Here is a 10038-nt window from a genome sequence, read left to right as displayed (position 1 = left end):
AGCAAAATGTCAAGCTTTCCTCGGCTAAATATCCTTCAGCAATTGAACCTTCGGGGTGGCTCTTATTGTGAACATAGGACTTTAACCTACACAGATATCTCTCGATGGGGTACATCCACCTAAATTGAACTGGGCCACCCAACCTCAACTCGTTTACCAGATGAATAGGCAAATGTACCATTATATCAAAGAAACTAGGAGGAAATATTCTTTCCAATTGGCACAAAATTTCTCTAATATCTACTTCCAAATGATCTATTGTATCATTTTCAACAACTTTTTGGCACAAGGAACGAAAGAATGAACCTAGATAAATTAAAGGGCCAGCTACTTGATTCTGCATTGTGCATTTTATAGCTACTTGCAACAAATAATGCAACATAAAATGAGCATCATGACTTTTGTAGCTTGATATCTTTTTCTCAGCAACATGAACACATCGAGAAATATTTGAGGCACTACCAGATGGCAATTTTACTGACTTCAAGATTTCACAAAAAAAAATGGTTTTTTCTTGAGTAGTAAGGTTAAAACAAGCCTTAGCAATTTTCGCTTTATTGCCACCATCTATCTCCTTTGGTTGTAGTTTTTTTCTTATGCCCATATCTTTGAGATCGTAACGAGCATTTGCATGATCTTTGTACTTTCCTGGAATGTCTAATAAAGTTCCAATTATGTTATCACATACGTTTTTCTTGATGTGCATAACATCAAGACAATGGCATAATATATTTTGCTTCCAATATGGCAACTCAAAGAAAATGGACATTTTCTTCCATGGACCATCAATTTTATTTTTTTGCTTCTTTCCAAATACATTGTCAAAATCTTTCAAATCTTCAAAAATTTGTTCCCCATCTAATAAAGCTGGTGAAGACCTTAATTCAACATCACCATGAAAGATCTTTTATCCATCCTATATGGATGATCCATAGCCAAAAATTTACGGTGATCCATGTAGCACATCTTTCGGCTATGTTTTAAATAACAGGAGGAGGTGTCATAATTACAGCAAGGACATGCTAACTTTCCCTTTGTGCTCCAACCAGATAACATAGCATAAGCTGGAAAGTCACTTATGGTCTATAAAAGTGCTGCATGTAGTTGAAAAGTTTTATTCTTTGAAGCATCATATGTTTCCACTCCAACTTCCCATAAAACCTGCAACTCTTCAATTAATGGCTGAAGATACACATCAATGCTTTTTCCAGGCGAACATGGTCCAGGGATGAGCAAGGACATCATGACATACTCTGGTTTCATGCAACACCATGGAGGAAGATTGTATGCAACCAAAACTACCGGCCATGTACTATGGGAGATGCTCAAGGTTCTAAATGGATTAAATCCATCACTAGCTAGCCCTAATCTTATGTTACGAGATTCTTTAGCAAAATCGGGATGAAGCCTGTCAAAGTCTTTCCATGATTGGCCATCAGCTGGGTGTCTTAACTTTCCATCCTTTGAACGATGTTCATCGTGCCACCTTAATGATTCAGCTGTTTTTGAACAAAGGAATAGCTTCTTAAGCCTTGGAATCAAGGGAAAATGCCTCAAAACCTTCGCAGGCATAGATTTTTTCTTCAACTTATCAACTTCTGTATCTACCTCAACATTTTCTATGTACCTGGAAGCTCCGCAAATTGGATAAAATTCATCATCTTTATATGTATCCCGGAACAGAACACAATCATTGGGACAAGAATGAATTTTATTATAACCAAGTCCTAAATCTTTTACCATTGCCTTGATTTTATTGAAAGAATCAGGAATATTCAAATGAGGAATCGCTTCTTTCAGTAACTCAAGTAGAGCAGTAAAGGATGCGTTGCTCCAACCATTAAGAGTCTTCAACAAATACAATCGGATAACGAATGATAATGTCGAAAATTTTTTACAGCCAGGATATAACTCTTGTTTTCCTTCTTTAAGAAAGTTATAAAACTTTTTTGCATCTTCATTTGGCCCATCACCATCTTTATCTCATTCAAGCACATGCCGAAACGTCCCGTTTAGCAGCCCAGGAATATCGTCGACAAATCCTTCATGGACTTCAACCTCATCGGAATCACTATCCATGTGACTTATCCTTTCGCCGTGATGAACCCACACAGTGTAACCTTTTTGAAATCCCTTACTTATTAAATGATCATAAACTTCATCCCTTCGCCCCCAACTAAAGTTATTACATATAGAACAAGGCCAAAGAATTTCTTGTCCTTGTGGTCTACCTTTAGAAAAGGCAAAATCCAAAAATGAATTAACACCATGTTGGTAACCCTCAGTATGTCTTGGTAAACTAGTCCACCCTTTGTCCATTACTTTGTCAACTAAAATAAAAGACACAGACATATGTTTTAGACTAACTATAAGTGATTTTTTTTCAATCAAGAGCTTATTGCTTCTAAAGGATTTCTAGAAATCAACCACACATGTTCAAAAGAGAACATCTCAACCAATCATGAGACTAACAATTTGTATCTAACAAATTATGCAAAGAAGCTTCAGCAATCAATTAATCACTAAATATTCTTAACAATTAAATGTTCAAACAAATTTAAAAAGATAATATATTAAAAGATTCACCTGTAGTGTAGCTCAATGTCTAGGGTAGTCGCAGCTACAGAGAGACCCGCTATTTGATTCCCTTTTTCTGGTTTTAAAGAGACAAACTACAATGACAACAAAGAATAAAAATATAAGTAATTCATAACCAGATTTTTTAACAAAAAAATTAACTTTTAAAACCATTTTTTAGAAATCTTATTTTCAAAAGTGATATATAACTAAAAAATCAAACAGTACCCAACTAGCCAAAATTGGGTTAATAAATTAAAACAAAAAACCATAGCTAAGCTGCTAAGCATATCTCTATAATTTAATAGCACAATGAATCAAAGAAGAAAAAGAAAATACTTCAACTGCATTGCATGCATATAGCAGATGGTGGCACAACAGAGGTGTCATTACCCATAGATTTTATATGCAAACCTACTAAACAGCCATTGGATAGAGATAAACAAAGATGCAAAACATAAACATAAACAATAGAATTATCAAAATCCAGTCTTTTAAAAAAAACAAGACTTTTTAGCTCCCACCCAAACAATACAGATCACAGGATGTGTTAAAAATTGCAACTGCCCAATATTATATAAATTTGCTTGTATTGCTACCCGAACAGGGTCACAACCACACACTGGTTGGCAATAGAGTTGCCTCAGTTATCCCAAAAGAAATTTTATGTACTAAAAAATGGATATGCAGTTAAGCACAATAGAAAGAAGGAAACTATTACTAATAGTTTAGATTTGTTTTTAATAAGTAATTTGAGTAATCAACCACTTAACTGTATTCATGGAATTGATTCAGATTACTCTAATAAGATTTTCTCACTATTGAGTTCGTTAAAAATTCTGCTTCTTTTATGTAAGAGTAGTAGAAAAACCTGTTAGAACCAACTGAACCAATCTCATGAACACGATTAAGCTATTGAATATTTCAATTAATTAAAAACAAATTTAAAGTAACATCCTCCTGTACACAGAAACTCAGAACAACATTCAAACCAGAACAGAAACTCAGTCAACATTCAACACCTTTCTTTCTCATGTTCATAAACATCACCACTTTCAGAGAATACCCAACAACCAATCAAGCCCTAACTAAGCAACAGAAAATACCCAACAGCCAATCAAGCCCTAACTAAGCAACAAAAAATCAGAGAAGAAGAACACTTATACAGATGACAACCCACAAACGGCCGATGCAGTAAAGCAGCAGCAGCAAAGCAGAAGCAGCAAAGCACAACCCAGTGAAGCAGAAGCAGCGAGGCAGAACAGGGGAGAAGCAGCGAAGAAGAAGACGCAAGGACGCAGCGGAGAATGGAGAAGCACTGAAGCCGCAGAGAGGGGAGAAGCAGCGACGCCGCAGAGAGGAGAGACTCAGCGACGCCGGGAAGGAGGAGGCAGCGACGATTTTGGGAAGGATGCAGCGACGATGATGGCGCGACGATGGTGAGTTTCGATTTAGGGCTTCCTGGTGACTTGCGATGATGGTGCGATTTGGGGCTTCCTAGTGAACGGCGGTTCGATGACGTCTCTAATTCTGAAGGCGTGGGTTAGGGCGGTGGAGGAAGGAAGAGTAGCGTTCAAAGAGAAGAGGAAGTAGAACGCGCGTCTGTTCTAATCTGCTTTCTTATTTTAATTTTATTTTTTTATATTAATATTTGTTATATATTTATTTTAATTATTCTAATATTTGTTATATATTAACAATAGATGCAACGCACAGGAATCAGATTCACGATTTTTCTTAATTCCCTTCAAATAAAGGGTTCCTGCAGTGATTTTTTAAGCCATTTGAAATTTTGCATTCCCGATTAATCGAATGTAAATTTAAAAAAAAATTAATAAATGGATGCATCAAAAGTCATGTAACCTTATACTTTATACTTTTCAAGGTTATTTTCAATTTGCAAGGCAAATGACATATCAGTCATTATAATTTCATATAATTATATAAATTTAAACTATTTTTTCTATAAATACTGAATTTATAAAATACTCAAAAATTATTATTATAAATAAATAATAAATATTATTTTAAAAAAATAAAAATAAAATTAATTTATAATAAATATTATATATTATTATTATAAATTATAAAAAATATTATATTTTGAAAACATTGTTTAATTTGTATAATTATTTAAATAATATTAGAAAATAGTTGTTTCATAAACAATTGTTGTAATGGTTGTAAAACCGTTCTTTAAAATAGTCAAAGAGAACGATTTTATTTTGTTACTATAGCATAATGAAAAAATGAACTTCAACCGCAACACTGTAAAAATCGTTGTCTAAGACCATCTAATAGAACGGTTTTAAAGTGTAGCATTTCAGCAACAGTTTTAATGCGTTTTCTTTGTACAATTCTTTAAACAACAAAAAAAAAACCGTTGCTTAAAAATAATTCATGGTAACTGTAACGACCCAATTTTCAATATGTCTAGATCATACCAGAAACTGAGCGCTACCAATTTGTCTTCCTAATTATTATCTATTATTTATCATATGAGCCTGATTCGTTGTTAAAAACGTAGTTAATTGGCGGGTAATCAGCTTTCATCTTATCTTCCAGTTCCCAAGTGTGCTCTTCCTCTCCTCTTGGTTCCCATGCTACTTTGACTAAGCGAACAGTCTTGCCTTTTAGCTGCTTATCACTTCTTTCTACGATCTGAACCGGTGATGCTTGATATGTCAAATCATTTCATAACTGTACTGTCTCTGGTTGTAAAACGTGACTCTTGTCGGGAATATATTTCTTAAGTTGCGAGACGTGAAAAACATCATGAAGGTTTGATAAATAAGGAGGAAGGACTATTTGATAAACTACTAGACCGACTCTTTTAAGTATTTGGAAAGGTTCTATGTATCGTGGGTTAAGCTTTTTAGTCTTAAGGGCTCTACCTATTCCAGTAATCGAAGTTACTTTCAGAAAGACATGATTTCCCTTACTAAACTCTAAGGGTCTACGTCTATTATCGGCATAGCTCTTTTGACGGCCTTGTGCTGTCTGGATCTTCCGACGAATCTCCTTTATCTTCTCAGTAGTTTCTTACACTAAGTTTGGACCTAAGACACTAGCTTCTCCATCGTCATTTCAACACAATGGTGTCCGACATCTTCTTCCATAGAGAGCTTCATATGGTGCCATCCCGATACTTTATTGGAAACTGTTGTTGTAGACGAATTTGACCAAAAGCAAATACTTATCCCAGCTGCTTTGGTTGTCTATCATACATGATCGTAACATGTCTTCTAACGTCTGAATTGTCTGCTTTGATTGTCCGTCTATTTGAGGATGGTATGCTATACTCATGTGCAATTCTGTTTCCAACGCTTTCTGAAAAACTCCCCAAAATCTAGTAGTAAACCTCGAAACTTGATCTGAGACAATTTACGAAGGTATCCCATGTAGTCGTACGTTTTCTTGAATATATATTCGTTCCAGCCTTTCTAAAGTATAGTCAACTCGAATCAAAAGGAAGTGCGCTGACTTTGTCAACCTGTCCACAATTACCCAGATGGTATCGTGTCCTGTTGTTGGGTTCTGGCTTAAGGATGACATAATGATAATGAGGATTGAGATTCTTGATGATATAGCAGAGGTGTTCCCTTTACTGATCTTCCGGAGAAATCCGTACTTTCAGAAAAGATCTCATGTACTCGAAAATCAGGGTTGTTACAGTAACGGTTATAAAACCGTTCTTTAAAATAGTCAAAGAGAACGGTTTTAATTTGTTGCTATAAAATAATGACAAATTGAATTCAACAATAACACCACAAAAAACCGTTGTCTAAAACTATCTAAGAGAACGGTTTTAAGGCGTTGCAAAATTTGGCGTTGCTAAAGACCATATTTGTTGTAGTGTAAGATGCACCAGAAATGAGTCAGAGATCTCAACCTCTAAAACTTTCAGTTGTGCTGCAATGTCTCTCAACCTCATGATGTGTTCACACACACCTCTTACGCTAGTAAGACTCATGGATGACAATTGTGCCATTAGGGTACTTGCAAGTGCCTTATTAGAAGACTCAAACTGTTCATCAATAGCCTTTATGTAATCCTTGACATTCCTACAATCAGGAATTGAACCTCGGATACTAGATGAGATATGAGACTTAATGAACATCATACTTAAACGGTTGGATTTCTCCCACCGTTCGTATAATGCTACCTCGGCTTGAGAACTAGCATCCGTAGGTGCCGGAGGCTCTTCCTTACGAAGAGCATAGTCAAGGTCTGCACACCCTAAGTGAAAGAGAATCTTATCTTTCTATTCTTTATAGTTGTCACTACTTAACAAATGAACTTCAGATACAGTTTCAGATATCATTACTGCTGCAAATAATAAATCATGCTAACATTACTCAACTTTAAATATGCACATCAAAATCTATAATATATGATAATACATGCCAATGCAAGTCATATCAAAATAAATATGAATCATAGTGTCATTAAAATCTACCTGTGAGCAAAAATTTTAACACACATAATATTCACTATATTAACTAAAGTATTGAAACTAGAAAATAAAATACTACTTCTTAATACCTGTAGGCTAATTAAGAAGTAAGAAATATTTTCTATTTCAATCTAATTATATGTAAATAACATAATAAATTTCTATGGGTAAGTTTATTATATAATTTACAACAATTACAAATATATCATATTAATATTTATGTGATTTCTTTAAATATAATTATTATCAAGAATGTTGTGGCTACTCTTCAATAAATCATATATTAATCACAATATGATATGCAGCGGAAGAATTTATATTGCATGCAAATATAATCATTAAATAAATAAATTCAATAACATGAATAATATCAAAAATGAAGATGATCTAGTGGACAACTATTTTGTCAAGTATAAATTAAAGAAGTGGACAAAAAAACTAACAAAACCATATATATATATATATATATATATATATATATATATATATATATATATATATATATTAACAGTACCCTTTTTGGAGAATGTTAATAAATTCCAAAACCCATTTCGTCGTCCAGTATCAACAACCATCTTTTTGATTGGTACTGCAGTAGCCCTTTGGTTGGGTGTTGGAGCAACATTACCTATTGAGAAATCCCTAACTTTAGGTCTCTTTTAAATTGATTCACTTGTGAATTAAAATCTCATATATATTGGGTATCTAGGGAGAATTCACTTTGAAAGGACTAATCCCTAGATACATCTTTGAACCTACTCTCAGTATGTAGATTTTTTCTAAATTTTTCTACCGTGTCAAACCAAACTACCCAACAAGCATTAGCTCTCCCTGAAAAGGAGGTGATCCAGCCGCACCTTCCAGTACGGCTACCTTGTTACGACTTCACTCCAGTCACTAGCCCTGCCTTCGGCATTATATATATATATATATATATATATATATATATATATATATATATATATATACACACGTTCTTCTTCACTTTTTCGTTTCCCATTTCTTTTTTTTTTTTAAATTGAGAAAACCTAGCGGAATCATGAAAATCATGCTATTATGAAGAATAATTACGACACAAATTTGAAGAATTCTTTTTGAGAGTATTTTCTATTATTCCCTCTTTTTATGGTGCGTCAATTTCAATTTCAATGATTTTTCTTACTTATTCCAAAATTCATACTATACATTTTTCTTTTGAAAACAATTAATCAAAATAATATACAGTAATTAAATTTTGAAATGGCAAGGCAGAGACAATTTTGCCCTAATACCACAATTAGATATTTTATAAAACTAGTAATTTGCGTACCTCTAGTCATTGCCAATAAATTCTTTGATTTAATTTAAAATTTCCAATTCTTGAATCACAAAGTCAGATGGAATCAAGTGTGTTTGTTTATTATTATGTGTTCAGAATTTGAGACCCAAACTTTATAAAGTTTATGAACAGTCGTGTTCTTTCCATCAAAGAACATACCAACTGCCAATATAATTAATTAATAATCGCAACACCACCCAAACTAATTTCTATATTATCAAATTAGACCACAATTAAAATATTCAACCATAATTTGATAATTTTTCTTCACGTAGATTTCATGACACTATTTTTTTTTTTTTTTTTTACTTAACTCTAAACCTTAGACTTCAACAAACCTTAAATCCTAATTGCCTCTGCTCAACCCTAAACTCTATTTGACTTCAACAAATCCAAAGCCCTAATTACACATTGATATTGCTAAACCCTAAATCTTAGTTAACATCACTAAATCCTACATTACCTCACTACATTCTATACAGTAGTTGACCTCAGTAAATTAAACCATAGTAAACATTCCTAAATTCTTCTTCAATAATAAACTCTAAATCCTTGATTAAGGTTTTTACATTGGATCTTATCACATTCTACAACATACTATAATTGCTTTATAGCCAAATTAAAAATACATAATAAATTAGCCAATTTCTTTTTTGGCAAACTGAAACTTAGTCTTCTAAAACACATACAGGTCAAATTATTATTATCTTTCTTACTTATTATTTTCTTTTTACAAAAATAAAATTCTATTTTAAATTTAACGTTTGATGTTTCAAATTCAAAATCGAAATATTTTTTAAAATATAGTATTTATGGATACTAATAGAAAGCATAGTTATTAAAATTGGACTTATAATATATATAGATATCTTTCGTCAAATAATTTAGTTCTATTTAATTTATTTTAATTTTAGTTATAAATTCACTTATCTTTAAATTAATTATATTTTTATTTAACAATAATTATAAATTTATTTTTTTTATAATTATATAATATCTATTAATATTATTTTTTAATAAATATTTGTAGTATATAATAATAAAATAGATATAAATTAATTAATAAATTATTAAAATTTAAAAATAAAAATTATTTTAATATAAAAACAAAATAAAATATCTATGATAGAGTAAAATTAATAAAATACTTATTGGTCTTGTTTTATATTGTTTTAGAATAATTAGATATTTTTAAAATGTTAATGAAAATATATATTTTAAATTTTAATTTTAAATTTTTTATTATTTTTTATTTTTTATTTACATAGTACCGAATTAACCGATTCAACACTAATAATCTAACAATTGAACTAATGACCCAATAATTTAATAGCCTAATTGATTCTATTATCAATTCGGTATTGACAACTATTAAATAACAGAGTTTTATATATATATAAAATAAAAAATATTAGAAAGATGAAAGAGAGAGTGAGAGAGAAGAATTAATTAGCATTAGTGAGATCAAATAATGCTTTTTCGATCCTAGTGAAGATTAGGATATGTATCCCAATTTACATGCAAATTTTTTTTTTTTTTTGAAATGTCCTGATTCTGCATAAAATTTCAAAAAAACAAATCTACGATGAAAAAAAAAAAGAGTTGATTTATTTTACTGTTTAAGTTGGTAAAAATTCCGATGTAATTAACTTCATGTGAAGTTGATAGTTGAGAGTTGTCAGATGAT

At 31.8% G+C, this 10038-nt stretch overlaps 1 pseudogene; it reads right to left on the bottom strand.

Annotated features, from left to right (window-relative positions):
- Positions 1–269: 269 nt before the first annotated feature.
- LOC148563465 (uncharacterized) lies at positions 270–1743 on the bottom strand (annotated as a pseudogene).
- Between the last annotated feature and the right edge of the window lie 8295 nt (positions 1744–10038).

This window comes from Arachis ipaensis, chromosome B5 (genome assembly GCF_059453495.1).
Source record: "Arachis ipaensis isolate K30076 ecotype BB chromosome B5, ASM5945349v1, whole genome shotgun sequence".
Taxonomy (NCBI): domain Eukaryota; kingdom Viridiplantae; phylum Streptophyta; class Magnoliopsida; order Fabales; family Fabaceae; genus Arachis; species Arachis ipaensis.
This window is presented reverse-complemented; position numbering and strand designations above follow the sequence as displayed.